The sequence below is a fragment of the Schistocerca gregaria genome, chromosome 2, assembly GCF_023897955.1.
Source record: "Schistocerca gregaria isolate iqSchGreg1 chromosome 2, iqSchGreg1.2, whole genome shotgun sequence".
In the NCBI taxonomy this organism is placed as follows: domain Eukaryota; kingdom Metazoa; phylum Arthropoda; class Insecta; order Orthoptera; family Acrididae; genus Schistocerca; species Schistocerca gregaria.
The window spans coordinates 1,018,317,066-1,018,338,572 of NC_064921.1; the positions used below are offsets into that span (position 1 = coordinate 1,018,317,066).

The 21,507-nt window shown below is 49.8% G+C and overlaps 19 non-coding genes across 19 annotated transcripts; 10 read left to right on the plus strand and 9 right to left on the minus strand.

Annotated features, from left to right (window-relative positions):
* Positions 1-363: 363 nt before the first annotated feature.
* On the plus strand, positions 364-447 carry Trnal-uaa (transfer RNA leucine (anticodon UAA)). The gene has a single exon. It is a non-coding gene; the product is annotated as a tRNA-Leu (tRNA).
* Positions 448-1,571: 1,124 nt separating this feature from the next.
* On the minus strand, positions 1,572-1,643 carry Trnag-ccc (transfer RNA glycine (anticodon CCC)). Its single transcript has one exon. It is a non-coding gene; the product is annotated as a tRNA-Gly (tRNA).
* A 670-nt stretch (positions 1,644-2,313) lies between these two features.
* Positions 2,314-2,397, plus strand: Trnal-uaa (transfer RNA leucine (anticodon UAA)). The gene has a single exon. It is a non-coding gene; the product is annotated as a tRNA-Leu (tRNA).
* Positions 2,398-3,521: 1,124 nt separating this feature from the next.
* Trnag-ccc (transfer RNA glycine (anticodon CCC)) lies at positions 3,522-3,593 on the minus strand. Its single transcript has one exon. It is a non-coding gene; the product is annotated as a tRNA-Gly (tRNA).
* Positions 3,594-4,264: 671 nt separating this feature from the next.
* On the plus strand, positions 4,265-4,348 carry Trnal-uaa (transfer RNA leucine (anticodon UAA)). Its single transcript has one exon. It is a non-coding gene; the product is annotated as a tRNA-Leu (tRNA).
* A 1,124-nt stretch (positions 4,349-5,472) lies between these two features.
* Positions 5,473-5,544, minus strand: Trnag-ccc (transfer RNA glycine (anticodon CCC)). Its single transcript has one exon. It is a non-coding gene; the product is annotated as a tRNA-Gly (tRNA).
* A 670-nt stretch (positions 5,545-6,214) lies between these two features.
* On the plus strand, positions 6,215-6,298 carry Trnal-uaa (transfer RNA leucine (anticodon UAA)). Its single transcript has one exon. It is a non-coding gene; the product is annotated as a tRNA-Leu (tRNA).
* A 1,866-nt stretch (positions 6,299-8,164) lies between these two features.
* On the plus strand, positions 8,165-8,248 carry Trnal-uaa (transfer RNA leucine (anticodon UAA)). Its single transcript has one exon. It is a non-coding gene; the product is annotated as a tRNA-Leu (tRNA).
* A 1,118-nt stretch (positions 8,249-9,366) lies between these two features.
* Trnag-ccc (transfer RNA glycine (anticodon CCC)) lies at positions 9,367-9,438 on the minus strand. The gene has a single exon. It is a non-coding gene; the product is annotated as a tRNA-Gly (tRNA).
* Positions 9,439-10,108: 670 nt separating this feature from the next.
* Positions 10,109-10,192, plus strand: Trnal-uaa (transfer RNA leucine (anticodon UAA)). The gene has a single exon. It is a non-coding gene; the product is annotated as a tRNA-Leu (tRNA).
* Positions 10,193-12,054: 1,862 nt separating this feature from the next.
* Positions 12,055-12,138, plus strand: Trnal-uaa (transfer RNA leucine (anticodon UAA)). Its single transcript has one exon. It is a non-coding gene; the product is annotated as a tRNA-Leu (tRNA).
* Positions 12,139-13,262: 1,124 nt separating this feature from the next.
* Trnag-ccc (transfer RNA glycine (anticodon CCC)) lies at positions 13,263-13,334 on the minus strand. The gene has a single exon. It is a non-coding gene; the product is annotated as a tRNA-Gly (tRNA).
* A 670-nt stretch (positions 13,335-14,004) lies between these two features.
* Trnal-uaa (transfer RNA leucine (anticodon UAA)) lies at positions 14,005-14,088 on the plus strand. Its single transcript has one exon. It is a non-coding gene; the product is annotated as a tRNA-Leu (tRNA).
* Positions 14,089-15,206: 1,118 nt separating this feature from the next.
* Positions 15,207-15,278, minus strand: Trnag-ccc (transfer RNA glycine (anticodon CCC)). The gene has a single exon. It is a non-coding gene; the product is annotated as a tRNA-Gly (tRNA).
* A 670-nt stretch (positions 15,279-15,948) lies between these two features.
* On the plus strand, positions 15,949-16,032 carry Trnal-uaa (transfer RNA leucine (anticodon UAA)). Its single transcript has one exon. It is a non-coding gene; the product is annotated as a tRNA-Leu (tRNA).
* A 1,118-nt stretch (positions 16,033-17,150) lies between these two features.
* Trnag-ccc (transfer RNA glycine (anticodon CCC)) lies at positions 17,151-17,222 on the minus strand. Its single transcript has one exon. It is a non-coding gene; the product is annotated as a tRNA-Gly (tRNA).
* A 1,870-nt stretch (positions 17,223-19,092) lies between these two features.
* Trnag-ccc (transfer RNA glycine (anticodon CCC)) lies at positions 19,093-19,164 on the minus strand. Its single transcript has one exon. It is a non-coding gene; the product is annotated as a tRNA-Gly (tRNA).
* A 673-nt stretch (positions 19,165-19,837) lies between these two features.
* Positions 19,838-19,921, plus strand: Trnal-uaa (transfer RNA leucine (anticodon UAA)). Its single transcript has one exon. It is a non-coding gene; the product is annotated as a tRNA-Leu (tRNA).
* A 1,118-nt stretch (positions 19,922-21,039) lies between these two features.
* Trnag-ccc (transfer RNA glycine (anticodon CCC)) lies at positions 21,040-21,111 on the minus strand. The gene has a single exon. It is a non-coding gene; the product is annotated as a tRNA-Gly (tRNA).
* Between the last annotated feature and the right edge of the window lie 396 nt (positions 21,112-21,507).

A 21,507-nucleotide genomic window follows, 5' to 3' on the forward strand; every position in this document is an offset into this window, starting at 1 on the left:
AGTTTGATCCTCGCCTGGAGCATATCATTAGCTTCCCCTGAGGGCGAAATACACAGCGTAGCCGTTGCTAGGGAACGGACTTTTATTGTCGTTCGTTGTTTTCTCCGCGCCAATGTGAAAATTGATAGTTAGAGTTCTGCTCGTTCCACTTAAGGCCGAAGGCGTCGGAAAACAACGGTGCCAGGCACCATATTTAAGTTCCGGGTGCCGACAGTGAGGGTGGGGTGTTACCGCACATCTCACAACTCGTTTTAAATACTCTAAACACGTATTTTCTTCACACAAAAAAAAACAAGAAAATTTCGCAGTCAGGCCCTGGAGATGTTTATAGAAACGATGGCAGCAGTGTGTTTCCACGCGCACGTCAGATTCGCCGAGCGGCCTAAGGCGCCAGATTTAAGCTCTGGTTCCCAAAAGGGAGCGTGGGTTCGAACCCCACATCTGACAATGAATTTTAAATATACCAAACCTACCCGTTTCCTTCGTGCGGGAAAGGAAGTAAATTTCGCGCAAACAGGTTGAAGAGATATTATCAGTGACGGCAGTGATTATGGCGCTTGCCCTGCACGTCTGATTGTCTGGCCGTCAGAAGGAACGGAAAGCTGCTAGGAGACATGGCTTTCAGCCAAGCAGCCCGGATTCGATTCCTGGTAGCCGAACATACTTTTGTTTGCTGAGTCTTGGCTAGTCTCACGGCGCTTACGTTTTCTTTGTGTTGTGCTTTTTGGGTCCAAGCATCAAGAAAGCAAAAGTCAACGAAAACAGATACGTGGTTAAATGTCTGGCAGGGCAGTAATGAAGGTGGATGAGCCGGTGGACCGGGTATTGGACTGGTGACGTGGCCGAATTGCATCGCTCCTCAGCTCAGTACGATAGAGCGTCGTGCTGTGAACACAAAGGCCATGTATTCGATAGCACTAAGTGCCATTTCATCTTTCTCTCATAAAAGACAGTGCTTCCTCCAGCGAGACACTGCCAGGTAAATACCAAGTGATGTGCACAAGAAGCAAGACGTCTGCACGTTTCGCGGCGTTGTCGATAATGGCCATACCACGCTGAGTGCAGCGGTTCTCGTCTGTTGATTGGAGTTAATAGCGGTTGGCCGTGTTTAGTACTTGGATGGGCGACCAGCTTGGAGATCTACCTACATTTGGCTTCTTTCATTTTGCCTATTTACTTAGGTGTCGTCGCTGCTTAGCGATAATGATGCGGTCCAGCACGCTGACGCCACTCCTGCCTGTCGGTGCACTAAAGCGCGAATCTGTGGCCACAATAAAATGAAAGGTTCTGTCGTATGTTTGTCGGTTTTTGGTCTCTCGCAGTCGTTTCTCCCGCCTGCCCTCTACATATATGCCCATTTCCAAGCGTCAGCTCTCGCGTCAGCCGAGCAAAGTCGAGACAAGTCGACACATGGAGACACACGATGCTGTGAATCGAAATCCGGCGACTACCGCAATGGCGACACGGAGTGAGACGTGGGGCGAAGGAAAACTATTCGTACCACGACGGTTCTGTTTCGAGGATCGCGTTACGTTACTTGGAATAGCCCTAGAAGAAAAATGTACGTTTCGTGCGGTGGCCGGGAATCGAAACCGGATCAACTGCTTGGGAAGCAACCATGCTGACCGTTACACCACCACCGCCTTGCGTGCCGAGTCATTCACGCCGCGATGTATCGGCTACCCTCCTGCCACCAGAGGCCGAAGGCGAAGGCGCTGTAGGCGTTCAACGCCAGGGCAGAGGTTGGCACATCTGAACGCAGTGTGTAGGTGCTGCTAGCGTAAATAGAAGCACAACTGACAGCCGTTGGAAAACTGCCCTTTAATTTACAGCAGCATGATATAAGAAATATCTAATGTGACGTACGTACAGACGATCCAGAGACGATTGAGCATATTTGTGCCAGTCCAGAAGTAGAAAGCGCCTAAGTATCACAATGTTAAGTTGGTTAGTTTGATCCTCGCCTGGAGCATATCATTAGCTTCCCCTGAGGGCGAAATACACAGCGTAGCCGTTGCTAGGGAACGGACTTTTATTGTCGTTCGTTGTTTTCTCCGCGCCAATGTGAAAATTGATAGTTAGAGTTCTGCTCGTTCCACTTAAGGCCGAAGGCGTCGGAAAACAACGGTGCCAGGCACCATATTTAAGTTCCGGGTGCCGACAGTGAGGGTGGGGTGTTACCGCACATCTCACAACTCGTTTTAAATACTCTAAACACGTATTTTCTTCACACAAAAAAAAACAAGAAAATTTCGCAGTCAGGCCCTGGAGATGTTTATAGAAACGATGGCAGCAGTGTGTTTCCACGCGCACGTCAGATTCGCCGAGCGGCCTAAGGCGCCAGATTTAAGCTCTGGTTCCCAAAAGGGAGCGTGGGTTCGAACCCCACATCTGACAATGAATTTTAAATATACCAAACCTACCCATTTCCTTCGTGCGGGAAAGGAAGTAAATTTCGCGCAAACAGGTTGAAGAGATATTATCAGTGACGGCAGTGATTATGGCGCTTGCCCTGCACGTCTGATTGTCTGGCCGTCAGAAGGAACGGAAAGCTGTTAGGAGGCATGGCTTTCAGCCAGGCAGCCCGGATTCGATTCCTGGTAGCCGAACATACTTTTGTTTGCTGAGTCTTGGCTAGTCTCACGGCGCTTACGTTTTCTTTGTGTTGTGCTTTTTGGGTCCAAGCATCAAGAAAGCAAAAGTCAACGAAAACAGATACGTGGTTAAATGTCTGGCAGGGCAGTAATGAAGGTGGATGAGCCGGTGGACCGGGTATTGGACTGGTGACGTGGCCGAATTGCATCGCTCCTCAGCTCAGTACGTTAGAGCGTCGTGCTGTGAACACAAAGGCCATGTATTCGATAGCACTAAGTGCCATTTCATTTTTCTCTCATAAAAGACAGTGCTTCCTCCAGCGAGACACTGCCAGGTAAATACCAAGTGATGTGCACGAGAAGCAAGACGTCTGCACGTTTCGCGGCGTTGTCGATAACGGCCATACCACGCTGAGTGCAGCGGTTCTCGTCTGTTGGTTGGAGTTAATAGCGGTTGGCCGTGTTTAGTACTTGGATGGGCGACCAGCTTGGAGCTCTACCTACATTTGGCTTCTTTCATTTTGCCTATTTACTTAGGTGTCGTCGCTGCTTAGCGATAATGATGCGGTCCAGCACGCTGACGCCACTCCTGCCTGTCGGTGCACTAAAGCGCGAATCTGTGGCCACAATAAAATGAAAGGTTCTGTCGTATGTTTGTCGGTTTTTGGTCTCTCGCAGTCGTTTCTCCCGCCTGCCCTCTACATATATGCCCATTTCCAAGCGTCAGCTCTCGCGTCAGCCGAGCAAAGTCGAGACAAGTCGACACATGGAGACACACGATGCTGTGAATCGAAATCCGGCGACTACCGCAATGGCGACACGGAGTGAGACGTGGGGCGAAGGAAAACTATTTTTACCACGACGGTTCTGTTTCGAAGATCGCGTTACGTTACGTGGAATAGCCCTAGAAGAAAAATGTACGTTTCGTGCGGTGGCCGGGAATCGAACCCGGATCAAATGCTTGGGAAGCAACCATGCTGACCGTTACACCACCACCGCCTTGCGTGCCGAGTCATTCACGCCGCGATGTATCGGCTACCCTCCTGCCACCAGAGGCCGAAGGCGAAGGCGCTGTAGGCGTTCAACGCCAGGGCAGAGGTTGGCACATCTGAACGCAGTGTGTAGGTGCTGCGAGCGTAAATAGAAGCACAACTGACAGCCGTTGGAAAACTGCCCTTTAATTTACAGCAGCATGACATAAGAAATATCTAATGTGACGTACGTACAGACTATCCAGAGACGATTGAGCATAATTGTGCCAGTCCAGAAGTAGAAAGCGCCTAAGTATCACAATGTTAAGTTGGTTAGTTTGATCCTCGCCTGGAGCATATCATTAGCTTCCCCTGAGGGCGAAATACACAGCGTAGCCGTTGCTAGGGAACGGACTTTTATTGTCGTTCGTTGTTTTCTCCACGCCAATGTGAAAATTGATAGTTAGAGTTCTGCTCGTTCCACTTAAGGCCGAAGGCGTCGGAAAACAACGGTGCCAGGCACCATATTTAAGTTCCGGGTGCCGACAGTGAGGGTGGGGTGTTACCTCACATCTCACAACTCGTTTTAAATACTCTAAAAAAACGTATTTCCTTCACACAAAAAAAACAAGCAAATTTCGCAGTCAGGCCCTGGAGATGTTTATAGAAACGATGGCAGCAGTGTGTTTCCGCTCACACGTCAGATTGGCCGAGCGGTCTAAGGCGCCAGATTTAAGCTCTGGTTCCCGAAAGGGAGCGTGGGTTCGAACCCCACATCTGACAATGAATTTTAAATATTCCAAACCTACCCGTTTCCTTCGTGCGGGAAAGGAAGTAAATTTCGCGCAAACAGGTTGAAGAGATATTATCAGTGACGGCAGTGATTATGGCGCTTGCCCTGCACGTCTGATTGTCTGGCCGTCAGAAGGAACGGAAAGCTGTTAGGAAGCATGGCTTTCAGCCAAGCAGCCCGGATTCGATTCCTGGTAGCCGAACATACTTTTGTTTGCTGAGTCTTGGCTAGTCTCACGGCGCTTACGTTTTCTTTGTGTTGTGCTTTTTGGGTCCAAGCATCAAGAAAGCAAAAGTCAACGAAAACAGATACGTGGTTAAATGTCTGGCAGGGCAGTAATGAAGGTGGATGAGCCGGTGGACCGTGTATTGGACTGGTGACGTGGCCGAATTGCATCGCTCCTCAGCTCAGTACGATAGAGCGTCGTGCTGTGAACACAAAGGCCATGTATTCGATAGCACTAAGTGCCATTTCATCTTTCTCTCATAAAAGACAGTGCTTCCTCCAGCGAGACACTGCCAGGTAAATACCAAGTGATGTGCACAAGAAGCAAGACGTCTGCACGTTTCGCGGCGTTGTCGATAATGGCCATACCACGCTGAGTGCAGCGGTTCTCGTCTGTTGATTGGAGTTAATAGCGGTTGGCCGTGTTTAGTACTTGGATGGGCGACCAGCTTGGAGATCTACCTACATTTGGCTTCTTTCATTTTGCCTATTTACTTAGGTGTCGTCGCTGCTTAGCGATAATGATGCGGTCCAGCACGCTGACGCCACTCCTGCCTGTCGGTGCACTAAAGCGCGAATCTGTGGCCACAATAAAATGAAAGGTTCTGTCGTATGTTTGTCGGTTTTTGGTCTCTCGCAGTCGTTTCTCCCGCCTGCCCTCTACATATATGCCCATTTCCAAGCGTCAGCTCTCGCGTCAGCCGAGCAAAGTCGAGACAAGTCGACACATGGAGACACACGATGCTGTGAATCGAAATCCGGCGACTACCGCAATGGCGACACGGAGTGAGACGTGGGGCGAAGGAAAACTATTCGTACCACGACGGTTCTGTTTCGAGGATCGCGTTACGTTACTTGGAATAGCCCTAGAAGAAAAATGTACGTTTCGTGCGGTGGCCGGGAATCGAAACCGGATCAACTGCTTGGGAAGCAACCATGCTGACCGTTACACCACCACCGCCTTGCGTGCCGAGTCATTCACGCCGCGATGTATCGGCTACCCTCCTGCCACCAGAGGCCGAAGGCGAAGGCGCTGTAGGCGTTCAACGCCAGGGCAGAGGTTGGCACATCTGAACGCAGTGTGTAGGTGCTGCTAGCGTAAATAGAAGCACAACTGACAGCCGTTGGAAAACTGCCCTTTAATTTACAGCAGCATGATATAAGAAATATCTAATGTGACGTACGTACAGACGATCCAGAGACGATTGAGCATATTTGTGCCAGTCCAGAAGTAGAAAGCGCCTAAGTATCACAATGTTAAGTTGGTTAGTTTGATCCTCGCCTGGAGCATATCATTAGCTTCCCCTGAGGGCGAAATACACAGCGTAGCCGTTGCTAGGGAACGGACTTTTATTGTCGTTCGTTGTTTTCTCCGCGCCAATGTGAAAATTGATAGTTAGAGTTCTGCTCGTTCCATTTAAGGCCGAAGGCGTCGGAAAACAACGGTGCCAGGCACCATATTTAAGTTCCGGGTGCCGACAGTGAGGGTGGGGTGTTACCGCACATCTCACAACTCGTTTTAAATACTCTAAACACGTATTTTCTTCACACAAAAAAAAACAAGAAAATTTCGCAGTCAGGCCCTGGAGATGTTTATAGAAACGATGGCAGCAGTGTGTTTCCACGCGCACGTCAGATTCGCCGAGCGGCCTAAGGCGCCAGATTTAAGCTCTGGTTCCCAAAAGGGAGCGTGGGTTCGAACCCCACATCTGACAATGAATTTTAAATATACCAAACCTACCCATTTCCTTCGTGCGGGAAAGGAAGTAAATTTCGCGCAAACAGGTTGAAGAGATATTATCAGTGACGGCAGTGATTATGGCGCTTGCCCTGCACGTCTGATTGTCTGGCCGTCAGAAGGAACGGAAAGCTGTTAGGAGGCATGGCTTTCAGCCAAGCAGCCCGGATTCGATTCCTGGTAGCCGAACATACTTTTGTTTGCTGAGTCTTGGCTAGTCTCACGGCGCTTACGTTTTCTTTGTGTTGTGCTTTTTGGGTCCAAGCATCAAGAAAGCAAAAGTCAACGAAAACAGATACGTGGTTAAATGTCTGGCAGGGCAGTAATGAAGGTGGATGAGCCGGTGGACCGGGTATTGGACTGGTGACGTGGCCGAATTGCATCGCTCCTCAGCTCAGTACGATAGAGCGTCGTGCTGTGAACACAAAGGCCATGTATTCGATAGCACTAAGTGCCATTTCATCTTTCTCTCATAAAAGACAGTGCTTCCTCCAGCGAGACACTGCCAGGTAAATACCAAGTGATGTGCACAAGAAGCAAGACGTCTGCACGTTTCGCGGCGTTGTCGATAATGGCCATACCACGCTGAGTGCAGCGGTTCTCGTCTGTTGATTGGAGTTAATAGCGGTTGGCCGTGTTTAGTACTTGGATGGGCGACCAGCTTGGAGATCTACCTACATTTGGCTTCTTTCATTTTGCCTATTTACTTAGGTGTCGTCGCTGCTTAGCGATAATGATGCGGTCCAGCACGCTGACGCCACTCCTGCCTGTCGGTGCACTAAAGCGCGAATCTGTGGCCACAATAAAATGAAAGGTTCTGTCGTATGTTTGTCGGTTTTTGGTCTCTCGCAGTCGTTTCTCCCGCCTGCCCTCTACATATATGCCCATTTCCAAGCGTCAGCTCTCGCGTCAGCCGAGCAAAGTCGAGACAAGTCGACACATGGAGACACACGATGCTGTGAATCGAAATCCGGCGACTACCGCAATGGCGACACGGAGTGAGACGTGGGGCGAAGGAAAACTATTCGTACCACGACGGTTCTGTTTCGAGGATCGCGTTACGTTACTTGGAATAGCCCTAGAAGAAAAATGTACGTTTCGTGCGGTGGCCGGGAATCGAAACCGGATCAACTGCTTGGGAAGCAACCATGCTGACCGTTACACCACTACCGCCTTGCGTGCCGAGTCATTCACGCCGCGATGTATCGGCTACCCTCCTGCCACCAGAGGCCGAAGGCGAAGGCGCTGTAGGCGTTCAACGCCAGGGCAGAGGTTGGCACATCTGAACGCAGTGTGTAGGTGCTGCTAGCGTAAATAGAAGCACAACTGACAGCCGTTGGAAAACTGCCCTTTAATTTACAGCAGCATGATATAAGAAATATCTAATGTGACGTACGTACAGACGATCCAGAGACGATTGAGCATAATTGTGCCAGTCCAGAAGTAGAAAGCGCCTAAGTATCACAATGTTAAGTTGGTTAGTTTGATCCTCGCCTGGAGCATATCATTAGCTTCCCCTGAGGGCGAAATACACAGCGTAGCCGTTGCTAGGGAACGGACTTTTATTGTCGTTCGTTGTTTTCTCCGCGCCAATGTGAAAATTGATAGTTAGAGTTCTGCTCGTTCCACTTAAGGCCGAAGGCGTCGGAAAACAACGGTGCCAGGCACCATATTTAAGTTCCGGGTGCCGACAGTGAGGGTGGGGTGTTACCTCACATCTCACAAATCGTTTTAAATACTCTAAAAAAACGTATTTCCTTCACACAAAAAAACAAGCAAATTTCGCAGTCAGGCCCTGGAGATGTTCATAGAAACGATGGCAGCAGTGTGTTTCCGCTCGCACGTCAGATTGGCCGAGCGGTCTAAGGCGCCAGATTTAAGCTCTGGTTCCCAAAAGAGAGCGTGGGTTCGAACCCCACATCTGACAATGAATTTTAAATATTCCAAACCTACCCGTTTCCTTCGTGCGGGAAAGGAAGTAAATTTCGCGCAAACAGGTTGAAGAGATATTATCAGTGACGGCAGTGATTATGGCGCTTGCCCTGCACGTCTGATTGTCTGGCCGTCAGAAGGAACGGAAAGCTGTTAGGAGGCATGGCTTTCAGCCAGGCAGCCCGGATTCGATTCCTGGTAGGCGAACATACTTTTGTTTGCTGAGTCTTGGCTAGTCTCACGGCGCTTACGTTTTCTTTGTGTTGTGCTTTTTGGGTCCAAGCATCAAGAAAGCAAAAGTCAACGAAAACAGATACGTGGTTAAATGTCTGGCAGGGCAGTAATGAAGGTGGATGAGCCGGTGGACCGGGTATTGGACTGGTGACGTGGCCGAATTGCATCGCTCCTCAGCTCAGTACGTTAGAGCGTCGTGCTGTGAACACAAAGGCCATGTATTCGATAGCACTAAGTGCCATTTCATTTTTCTCTCATAAAAGACAGTGCTTCCTCCAGCGAGACACTGCCAGGTAAATACCAAGTGATGTGCACACGAAGCAAGACGCCTGCACGTTTCGCGGCGTTGTCGATAACGGCCATACCACGCTGAGTGCAGCGGTTCTCGTCTGTTGATTGGAGTTAATAGCGGTTGGCCGTGTTTAGTACTTGGATGGGCGACCAGCATGGAGCTCTACCTACATTTGGCTTCTTTCATTTTGCCTATTTACTTAGGTGTCGTCGCTGCTTAGCGATAATGATGCGGTCCAGCACGCTGACGCCACTCCTGCCTGTCGGTGCACTAAAGCGCGAATCTGTGGCCACAATAAAATGAAAGGTTCTGTCGTATGTTTGTCGGTTTTTGGTCTCTCGCAGTCGTTTCTCCCGCCTGCCCTCTACATATATGCCCATTTCCAAGCGTCAGCTCTCGCGTCAGCCGAGCAAGACAAGTCGACACATGGAGACACACGATGCTGTGAATCGAAATCCGGCGACTACCGCAATGGCGACACGGAGTGAGACGTGGGGCGAAGGAAAACTATTCGTACCACGACGGTTCTGTTTCGAGGATCGCGTTACGTTACGTGGAATAGCCCTAGAAGAAAAATGTACGTTTCGTGCGGTGGCCGGGAATGGAACCCGGATCAACTGCTTGGGAAGCAACCATGCTGACCGTTACACCACCACCGCCTTGCGTGGCGAGTCATTCACGCCGCGATGTATCGGCTACCCTCCTGCCACCAGAGGCCGAAGGCGAAGGCGCTGTAGGCGTTCAACGCCAGGGCAGAGGTTGGCACATCTGAACGCAGTGTGTAGGTGCTGCTAGCGTAAATAGAAGCACAACTGACAGCCGTTGGAAAACTGCCCTTTAATTTACAGCAGCATGATATAAGAAATATCTAATGTGACGTACGTACAGACGATCCAGAGACGATTGAGCATAATTGTGCCAGTCCAGAAGTAGAAAGCGCCTAAGTATCACAATGTTAAGTTGGTTAGTTTGATCCTCGCCTGGAGCATATCATTAGCTTCCCCTGAGGGCGAAATACACAGCGTAGCCGTTGCTAGGGAACGGACTTTTATTGTCGTTCGTTGTTTTCTCCGCGCCAATGTGAAAATTGATAGTTAGAGTTCTGCTCGTTCCACTTAAGGCCGAAGGCGTCGGAAAACAACGGTGCCAGGCACCATATTTAAGTTCCGGGTGCCGACAGTGAGGGTGGGGTGTTACCTCACATCTCACAAATCGTTTTAAATACTCTAAAAAAACGTATTTCCTTCACACAAAAAAACAAGCAAATTTCGCAGTCAGGCCCTGGAGATGTTCATAGAAACGATGGCAGCAGTGTGTTTCCGCTCGCACGTCAGATTGGCCGAGCGGTCTAAGGCGCCAGATTTAAGCTCTGGTTCCCAAAAGAGAGCGTGGGTTCGAACCCCACATCTGACAATGAATTTTAAATATTCCAAACCTACCCGTTTCCTTCGTGCGGGAAAGGAAGTAAATTTCGCGCAAACAGGTTGAAGAGATATTATCAGTGACGGCAGTGATTATGGCGCTTGCCCTGCACGTCTGATTGTCTGGCCGTCAGAAGGAACGGAAAGCTGTTAGGAGGCATGGCTTTCAGCCAGGCAGCCCGGATTCGATTCCTGGTAGGCGAACATACTTTTGTTTGCTGAGTCTTGGCTAGTCTCACGGCGCTTACGTTTTCTTTGTGTTGTGCTTTTTGGGTCCAAGCATCAAGAAAGCAAAAGTCAACGAAAACAGATACGTGGTTAAATGTCTGGCAGGGCAGTAATGAAGGTGGATGAGCCGGTGGACCGGGTATTGGACTGGTGACGTGGCCGAATTGCATCGCTCCTCAGCTCAGTACGTTAGAGCGTCGTGCTGTGAACACAAAGGCCATGTATTCGATAGCACTAAGTGCCATTTCATTTTTCTCTCATAAAAGACAGTGCTTCCTCCAGCGAGACACTGCCAGGTAAATACCAAGTGATGTGCACACGAAGCAAGACGTCTGCACGTTTCGGGGCGTTGTCGATAACGGCCATACCACGCTGAGTGCAGCGGTTCTCGTCTGTTGATTGGAGTTAATAGCGGTTGGCCGTGTTTAGTACTTGGATCGGCGACCAGCTTGGAGCTCTACCTACATTTGGCTTCTTTCATTTTGCCTATTTACTTAGGTGTCGTCGCTGCTTAGCGATAATGATGCGGTCCAGCACGCTGACGCCACTCCTGCCTGTCGGTGCACTAAAGCGCGAATCTGTGGCCACAATAAAATGAAAGGTTCTGTCGTATGTTTGTCGGTTTTTGGTCTCTCGCAGTCGTTTCTCCCGCCTGCCCTCTACATATATGCCCATTTCCAAGCGTCAGCTCTCGCGTCAGCCGAGCAAGACAAGTCGACACATGGAGACACACGATGCTGTGAATCGAAATCCGGCGACTACCGCAATGGCGACACGGAGTGAGACGTGGGGCGAAGGAAAACTATTCGTACCACGACGGTTCTGTTTCGAGGATCGCGTTACGTTACGTGGAATAGCCCTAGAAGAAAAATGTACGTTTCGTGCGGTGGCCGGGAATGGAACTCGGATCAACTGCTTGGGAAGCAACCATGCTGACCGTTACACCACCACCGCCTTGCGTGGCGAGTCATTCACGCCGCGATGTATCGGCTACCCTCCTGCCACCAGAGGCCGAAGGCGAAGGCGCTGTAGGCGTTCAACGCCAGGGCAGAGGTTGGCACATCTGAACGCAGTGTGTAGGTGCTGCTAGCGTAAATAGAAGCACAACTGACAGCCGTTGGAAAACTGCCCTTTAATTTACAGCAGCATGATATAAGAAATATCTAATGTGACGTACGTACAGACGATCCAGAGACGATTGAGCATAATTGTGCCAGTCCAGAAGTAGAAAGCGCCTAAGTATCACAATGTTAAGTTGGTTAGTTTGATCCTCGCCTGGAGCATATCATTAGCTTCCCCTGAGGGCGAAATACACAGCGTAGCCGTTGCTAGGGAACGGACTTTTATTGTCGTTCGTTGTTTTCTCCGCGCCAATGTGAAAATTGATAGTTAGAGTTCTGCTCGTTCCACTTAAGGCCGAAGGCGTCGGAAAACAACGGTGCCAGGCACCATATTTAAGTTCCGGGTGCCGACAGTGAGGGTGGGGTGTTACCTCACATCTCACAACTCGTTTTAAATAATCTAAAAAAACGTATTTTCTTCACACAAAAAAAAACAAGAAAATTTTGCAGTCAGGCCCTGGAGATGTTTATAGAAACGATGGCAGCAGTGTGTTTCCACGCGCACGTCAGATTGTCCGAGCGGCCTAAGGCGACAGATTTAAGCTCTGGTTCCCAAAAGGGAGCGTGGGTTCGAACCCCACATCTGACAATGAATTTTAAATATTCCAAACCTACCCGTTTCCTTCGTGCGGGAAAGGAAGTAAATTTCGCGCAAACAGGTTGAAGAGATATTATCAGTGACGGCAGTGATTATGGCGCTTGCCCTGCACGTCTGATTGTCTGGCCGTCAGAAGGAACGGAAAGCTGTTAGGAGGCATGGCTTTCAGCCAAGCAGCCCGGATTCGATTCCTGGTAGCCGAACATACTTTTGTTTGCTGAGTCTTGGCTAGTCTCACGGCGCTTACGTTTTCTTTGTGTTGTGCTTTTTGGGTCCAAGCATCAAGAAAGCAAAAGTCAACGAAAACAGATACGTGGTTAAATGTCTGGCAGGGCAGTAATGAAGGTGGATGAGCCGGTGGACCGGGTATTGGACTGGTGACGTGGCCGAATTGCATCGCTCCTCAGCTCAGTACGTTAGAGCGTCGTGCTGTGAACACAAAGGCCATGTATTCGATAGCACTAAGTGCCATTTCATTTTTCTCTCATAAAAGACAGTGCTTCCTCCAGCGAGACACTGCCAGGTAAATACCAAGTGATGTGCACACGAAGCAAGACGTCTGCACGTTTCGCGGCGTTGCCGATAACGGCCATACCACGCTGAGTGCAGCGGTTCTCGTCTGTTGATTGGAGTTAATAGCGGTTGGCCGTGTTTAGTACTTGGATGGGCGACCAGCTTGGAGCTCTACCTACATTTGGCTTCTTTCATTTTGCCTATTTACTTAGGTGTCGTCGCTGCTTAGCGATAATGATGCGGTCCAGCACGCTGACGCCACTCCTGCCTGTCGGTGCACTAAAGCGCGAATCTGTGGCCACAATAAAATGAAAGGTTCTGTCGTATGTTTGTCGGTTTTTGGTCTCTCGCAGTCGTTTCTCCCGCCTGCCCTCTACATATATGCCCATTTCCAAGCGTCAGCTCTCGCGTCAGCCGAGCAAAGTCGAGACAAGTCGACACATGGAGACACACGATGCTGTGAATCGAAATCCGGCGACTACCGCAATGGCGACACGGAGTGAGACGTGGGGCGAAGGAAAACTATTCGTACCACGACGGTTCTGTTTCGAGGATCGCGTTACGTTACGTGGAATAGCCCTAGAAGAAAAATGTACGTTTCGTGCGGTGGCCGGGAATCGAACCCGGATAAACTGCTTGGGAAGCAACCATGCTGACCGTTACACCACCACCGCCTTGCGTGCCGAGTCATTCACGCCGCGATGTATCGGCTACCCTCCTGCCACCAGAGGCCGAAGGCGAAGGCGCTGTAGGCGTTCAACGCCAGGGCAGAGGTTGGCACATCTGAACGCAGTGTGTAGGTGCTGCTAGCGTAAATAGAAGCACAACTGACAGCCGTTGGAAAACTGCCCTTTAATTTACAGCAGCATGATATAAGAAATATCTAATGTGACGTACGTACAGACGATCCAGAGACGATTGAGCATATTTGTGCCAGTCCAGAAGTAGAAAGCGCCTAAGTATCACAATGTTAAGTTGGTTAGTTTGATCCTCGCCTGGAGCATATCATTAGCTTCCCCTGAGGGCGAAATACACAGCGTAGCCGTTGCTAGGGAACGGACTTTTATTGTCGTTCGTTGTTTTCTCCGCGCCAATGTGAAAATTGATAGTTAGAGTTCTGCTCGTTCCACTTAAGGCCGAAGGCGTCGGAAAACAACGGTGCCAGGCACCATATTTAAGTTCCGGGTGCCGACAGTGAGGGTGGGGTGTTACCGCACATCTCACAACTCGTTTTAAATACTCTAAACACGTATTTTCTTCACACAAAAAAAAACAAGAAAATTTCGCAGTCAGGCCCTGGAGATGTTTATAGAAACGATGGCAGCAGTGTGTTTCCACGCGCACGTCAGATTCGCCGAGCGGCCTAAGGCGCCAGATTTAAGCTCTGGTTCCCAAAAGGGAGCGTGGGTTCGAACCCCACATCTGACAATGAATTTTAAATATACCAAACCTACCCATTTCCTTCGTGCGGGAAAGGAAGTAAATTTCGCGCAAACAGGTTGAAGAGATATTATCAGTGACGGCAGTGATTATGGCGCTTGCCCTGCACGTCTGATTGTCTGGCCGTCAGAAGGAACGGAAAGCTGTTAGGAGGCATGGCTTTCAGCCAAGCAGCCCGGATTCGATTCCTGGTAGCCGAACATACTTTTGTTTGCTGAGTCTTGGCTAGTCTCACGGCGCTTACGTTTTCTTTGTGTTGTGCTTTTTGGGTCCAAGCATCAAGAAAGCAAAAGTCAACGAAAACAGATACGTGGTTAAATGTCTGGCAGGGCAGTAATGAAGGTGGATGAGCCGGTGGACCGGGTATTGGACTGGTGACGTGGCCGAATTGCATCGCTCCTCAGCTCAGTACGATAGAGCGTCGTGCTGTGAACACAAAGGCCATGTATTCGATAGCACTAAGTGCCATTTCATCTTTCTCTCATAAAAGACAGTGCTTCCTCCAGCGAGACACTGCCAGGTAAATACCAAGTGATGTGCACAAGAAGCAAGACGTCTGCACGTTTCGCGGCGTTGTCGATAATGGCCATACCACGCTGAGTGCAGCGGTTCTCGTCTGTTGATTGGAGTTAATAGCGGTTGGCCGTGTTTAGTACTTGGATGGGCGACCAGCTTGGAGATCTACCTACATTTGGCTTCTTTCATTTTGCCTATTTACTTAGGTGTCGTCGCTGCTTAGCGATAATGATGCGGTCCAGCACGCTGACGCCACTCCTGCCTGTCGGTGCACTAAAGCGCGAATCTGTGGCCACAATAAAATGAAAGGTTCTGTCGTATGTTTGTCGGTTTTTGGTCTCTCGCAGTCGTTTCTCCCGCCTGCCCTCTACATATATGCCCATTTCCAAGCGTCAGCTCTCGCGTCAGCCGAGCAAGACAAGTCGACACATGGAGACACACGATGCTGTGAATCGAAATCCGGCGACTACCGCAATGGCGACACGGAGTGAGACGTGGGGCGAAGGAAAACTATTCGTACCACGACGGTTCTGTTTCGAGGATCGCGTTACGTTACGTGGAATAGCCCTAGAAGAAAAATGTACGTTTCGTGCGGTGGCCGGGAATCGAACCCGGATCAACTGCTTGGGAAGCAACCATGCTGACCGTTACACCACCACCGCCTTGCGTGCCGAGTCATTCACGCCGCGATGTATCGGCTACCCTCCTGCCACCAGAGGCCGAAGGCGAAGGCGCTGTAGGCGTTCAACGCCAGGGCAGAGGTTGGCACATCTGAACGCAGTGTGTAGGTGCTGCTAGCGTAAATAGAAGCACAACTGACAGCCGTTGGAAAACTGCCCTTTAATTTACAGCAGCATGATATAAGAAATATCTAATGTGACGTACGTACAGACGATCCAGAGACGATTGAGCATATTTGTGCCAGTCCAGAAGTAGAAAGCGCCTAAGTATCACAATGTTAAGTTGGTTAGTTTGATCCTCGCCTGGAGCATATCATTAGCTTCCCCTGAGGGCGAAATACACAGCGTAGCCGTTGCTAGGGAACGGACTTTTATTGTCGTTCGTTGTTTTCTCCGCGCCAATGTGAAAATTGATAGTTAGAGTTCTGCTCGTTCCACTTAAGGCCGAAGGCGTCGGAAAACAACGGTGCCAGGCACCATATTTAAGTTCCGGGTGCCGACAGTGAGGGTGGGGTGTTACCGCACATCTCACAACTCGTTTTAAATACTCTAAACACGTATTTTCTTCACACAAAAAAAAACAAGAAAATTTCGCAGTCAGGCCCTGGAGATGTTTATAGAAACGATGGCAGCAGTGTGTTTCCACGCGCACGTCAGATTCGCCGAGCGGCCTAAGGCGCCAGATTTAAGCTCTGGTTCCCAAAAGGGAGCGTGGGTTCGAACCCCACATCTGACAATGAATTTTAAATATACCAAACCTACCCATTTCCTTCGTGCGGGAAAGGAAGTAAATTTCGCGCAAACAGGTTGAAGAGATATTATCAGTGACGGCAGTGATTATGGCGCTTGCCCTGCACGTCTGATTGTCTGGCCGTCAGAAGGAACGGAAAGCTGTTAGGAGGCATGGCTTTCAGCCAAGCAGCCCGGATTCGATTCCTGGTAGCCGAACATACTTTTGTTTGCTGAGTCTTGGCTAGTCTCACGGCGCTTACGTTTTCTTTGTGTTGTGCTTTTTGGGTCCAAGCATCAAGAAAGCAAAAGTCAACGAAAACAGATACGTGGTTAAATGTCTGGCAGGGCAGTAATGAAGGTGGATGAGCCGGTGGACCGGGTATTGGACTGGTGACGTGGCCGAATTGCATCGCTCCTCAGCTCAGTACGATAGAGCGTCGTGCTGTGAACACAAAGGCCATGTATTCGATAGCACTAAGTGCCATTTCATCTTTCTCTCATAAAAGACAGTGCTTCCTCCAGCGAGACACTGCCAGGTAAATACCAAGTGATGTGCACAAGAAGCAAGACGTCTGCACGTTTCGCGGCGTTGTCGATAATGGCCATACCACGCTGAGTGCAGCGGTTCTCGTCTGTTGATTGGAGTTAATAGCGGTTGGCCGTGTTTAGTACTTGGATGGGCGACCAGCTTGGAGATCTACCTACATTTGGCTTCTTTCATTTTGCCTATTTACTTAGGTGTCGTCGCTGCTTAGCGATAATGATGCGGTCCAGCACGCTGACGCCACTCCTGCCTGTCGGTGCACTAAAGCGCGAATCTGTGGCCACAATAAAATGAAAGGTTCTGTCGTATGTTTGTCGGTTTTTGGTCTCTCGCAGTCGTTTCTCCCGCCTGCCCTCTACATATATGCCCATTTCCAAGCGTCAGCTCTCGCGTCAGCCGAGCAAGACAAGTCGACACATGGAGACACACGATGCTGTGAATCGAAATCCGGCGACTACCGCAATGGCGACACGGAGTGAGACGTGGGGCGAAGGAAAACTATTCGTACCACGACGGTTCTGTTTCGAGGATCGCGTTACGTTACGTGGAATAGCCCTAGAAGAAAAATGTACGTTTCGTGCGGTGGCCGGGAATCGAACCCGGATCAACTGCTTGGGAAGCAACCATGCTGACCGTTACACCACCACCGCCTTGCGTGCCGAGTCATTCACGCCGCGATGTATCGGCTACCCTCCTGCCACCAGAGGCCGAAGGCGAAGGCGCTGTAGGCGTTCAACGCCAGGGCAGAGGTTGGCACATCTGAACGCAGTGTGTAGGTGCTGCTAGCGTAAATAGAAGCACAACTGACAGCCGTTGGAAAACTGCCCTTTAATTTACAGCAGCATGATATAAGAAATATCTAATGTGACGTACGTACAGACGATCCAGAGACGATTGAGCATAATTGTGCCAGTCCAGAAGTAGAAAGCGCCTAAGTATCACAATGTTAAGTTGGTTAGTTTGATCCTCGCCTGGAGCATATCATTAGCTTCCCCTGAGGGCGAAATACACAGCGTAGCCGTTGCTAGGGAACGGACTTTTATTGTCGTTCGTTGTTTTCTCCGCGCCAATGTGAAAATTGATAGTTAGAGTTCTGCTCGTTCCACTTAAGGCCGAAGGCGTCGGAAAACAACGGTGCCAGGCACCATATTTAAGTTCCGGGTGCCGACAGTGAGGGTGGGGTGTTACCTCACATCTCACAACTCGTTTTAAATACTCTAAAAAAACGTATTTTCTTCACACAAAAAAAAACAAGAAAATTTTGCAGTCAGGCCCTGGAGATGTTTATAGAAACGATGGCAGCAGTGCGTTTCCACGCGCACGTCAGATTGTCCGAGCGGCCTAAGGCGACAGATTTAAGCTCTGGTTCCCAAAAGGGAGTGTGGGTTCGAACCCCACATCTGACAATGAATTTTAAATATTCCAAACCTACCCGTTTCCTTCGTGCGGGAAAGGAAGTAAATTTCGCGCAAACAGGTTGAAGAGATATTATCAGTGACGGCAGTGATTATGGCGCTTGCCCTGCACGTCTGATTGTCTGGCCGTCAGAAGGAACGGAAAGCTGTTAGGAGGCATGGCTCTCAGCCAAGCAGCCCGGATTCGATTCCTGGTAGCCGAACATACTTTTGTTTGCTGAGTCTTGGCTAGTCTCACGGCGCTTACGTTTTCTTTGTGTTGTGCTTTTTGGGTCCAAGCATCAAGAAAGCAAAAGTCAACGAAAACAGATACGTGGTTAAATGTCTGGCAGGGCAGTAATGAAGGTGGATGAGCCGGTGGACCGGGTATTGGACTGGTGACGTGGCCGAATTGCATCGCTCCTCAGTTCAGTACGTTAGAGCGTCGTGCTGTGAACACAAAGGCCATGTATTCGATAGCACTAAGTGCCATTTCATTTTTCTCTCATAAAAGACAGTGCTTCCTCCAGCGAGACACTGCCAGGTAAATACCAAGTGATGTGCACACGAAGCAAGACGTCTGCACGTTTCGCGGCGTTGTCGATAACGGCCATACCACGCTGAGTGCAGCGGTTCTCGTCTGTTGATTGGAGTTAATAGCGGTTGGCCGTGTTTAGTACTTGGATCGGCGACCAGCTTGGAGCTCTACCTACATTTGGCTTCTTTCATTTTGCCTATTTACTTAGGTGTCGTCGCTGCTTAGCGATAATGATGCGGTCCAGCACGCTGACGCCACTCCTGCCTGTCGGTGCACTAAAGCGCGAATCTGTGGCCACAATAAAATGAAAGGTTCTGTCGTATGTTTGTCGGTTTTTGGTCTCTCGCAGTCGTTTCTCCCGCCTGCCCTCTACATATATGCCCATTTCCAAGCGTCAGCTCTCGCGTCAGCCGAGACAAGTCGACACATGGAGACACACGATGCTGTGAATCGAAATCCGGCGACTACCGCAATGGCGACACGGAGTGAGACGTGGGGCGAAGGAAAACTATTCGTACCACGACGGTTCTGTTTCGAGGATCGCGTTACGTTACGTGGAATAGCCCTAGAAGAAAAATGTACGTTTCGTGCGGTGGCCGGGAATCGAACCCGGATAAACTGCTTGGGAAGCAACCATGCTGACCGTTACACCACCACCGCCTTGCGTGCCGAGTCATTCACGCCGCGATGTATCGGCTACCCTCCTGCCACCAGAGGCCGAAGGCGAAGGCGCTGTAGGCGTTCAACGCCAGGGCAGAGGTTGGCACATCTGAACGCAGTGTGTAGGTGCTGCTAGCGTAAATAGAAGCACAACTGACAGCCGTTGGAAAACTGCCCTTTAATTTACAGCAGCATGATATAAGAAATATCTAATGTGACGTACGTACAGACGATCCAGAGACGATTGAGCATAATTGTGCCAGTCCAGAAGTAGAAAGCGCCTAAGTATCACAATGTTAAGTTGGTTAGTTTGATCCTCGCCTGGAGCATATCATTAGCTTCCCCTGAGGGCGAAATACACAGCGTAGCCGTTGCTAGGGAACGGACTTTTATTGTCGTTCGTTGTTTTCTCCGCGCCAATGTGAAAATTGATAGTTAGAGTTCTGCTCGTTCCACTTAAGGCCGAAGGCGTCGGAAAACAACGGTGCCAGGCACCATATTTAAGTTCCGGGTGCCGACAGTGAGGGTGGGGTGTTATCTCACATCTCACAACTCGTTTTAAATACTCTAAAAAAACGTATTTTCTTCACACAAAAAAAAAACAAGAAAATTTTGCAGTCAGGCCCTGGAGATGTTTATAGAAACGATGGCAGCAGTGTGTTTCCACGCGCACGTCAGATTGTCCGAGCGGCCTAAGGCGACAGATTTAAGCTCTGGTTCCCAAAAGGGAGCGTGGGTTCGAACCCCACATCTGACAATGAATTTTAAATATTCCAAACCTACCCGTTTCCTTCGTGCGGGAAAGGAAGTAAATTTCGCGCAAACAGGTTGAAGAGATATTATCAGTGACGGCAGTGATTATGGCGCTTGCCCTGCACGTCTGATTGTCTGGCCGTCAGAAGGAACGGAAAGCTGTTAGGAGGCATGGCTTTCAGCCAAGCAGCCCGGATTCGATTCCTGGTAGCCGAACATACTTTTGTTTGCTGAGTCTTGGCTAGTCTCACGGCGCTTACGTTTTCTTTGTGTTGTGCTTTCTGAGTCCAAGCATCAAGAAAGCAAAAGTCAACGAAAACAGATACGTGGTTAAATGTCTGGCAGGGCAGTAATAAAGGTGGATGAGCCGGTGGACCGGGTATTGGACTGGTGACGTGGCCGAATTGCATCGCTCCTCAGCTCAGTACGTTAGAGCGTCGTGCTGTGAACACAAAGGCCATGTATTCGATAGCACTAAGTGCCATTTCATTTTTCTCTCATAAAAGACAGTGCTTCCTCCAGCGAGACACTGCCAGGTAAATACCAAGTGATGTGCACACGAAGCAAGACGTCTGCACGTTTCGCGGCGTTGTCGATAACGGCCATACCACGCTGAGTGCAGCGGTTCTCGTCTGTTGATTGGAGTTAATAGCGGTTGGCCGTGTTTAGTACTTGGATCGGCGACCAGCTTGGAGCTCTACCTACATTTGGCTTCTTTCATTTTGCCTATTTACTTAGGTGTCGTCGCTGCTTAGCGATAATGATGCGGTCCAGCACGCTGACGCCACTCCTGCCTGTCGGTGCACTAAAGCGCGAATCTGTGGCCACAATAAAATGAAAGGTTCTGTCGTATGTTTGTCGGTTTTTGGTCTCTCGCAGTCGTTTCTCCCGCCTGCCCTCTACATATATGCCCATTTCCAAGCGTCAGCTCTCGCGTCAGCCGAGCAAGACAAGTCGACACATGGAGACACACGATGCTGTGAATCGAAATCCGGCGACTACCGCAATGGCGACACGGAGTGAGACGTGGGGCGAAGGAAAACTATTCGTACCACGACGGTTCTGTTTCGAGGATCGCGTTACGTTACGTGGAATAGCCCTAGAAGAAAAATGTACGTTTCGTGCGGTGGCCGGGAATCGAACCCGGATCAACTGCTTGGGAAGCAACCATGCTGACCGTTACACCACCACCGCCTTGCGTGCCGAGTCATTCACGCCGCGATGTATCGGCTACCCTCCTGCCACCAGAGGCCGAAGGCGAAGGCGCTGTAGGCGTTCAACGCCAGGGCAGAGGTTGGCACATCTGAACGCAGTGTGTAGGTGCTGCTAGCGTAAATAGAAGCACAACTGACAGCCGTTGGAAAACTGCCCTTTAATTTACAGCAGCATGATATAAGAAATATCTAATGTGACGTACGTACAGACGATCCAGAGACGATTGAGCATAATTGTGCCAGTCCAGAAGTAGAAAGCGCCTAAGTATCACAATGTTAAGTTGGTTAGTTTGATCCTTGCCTGGAGCATATCATTAGCTTCCCCTGAGGGCGAAATACACAGCGTAGCCGTTGCTAGGGAACGGACTTTTATTGT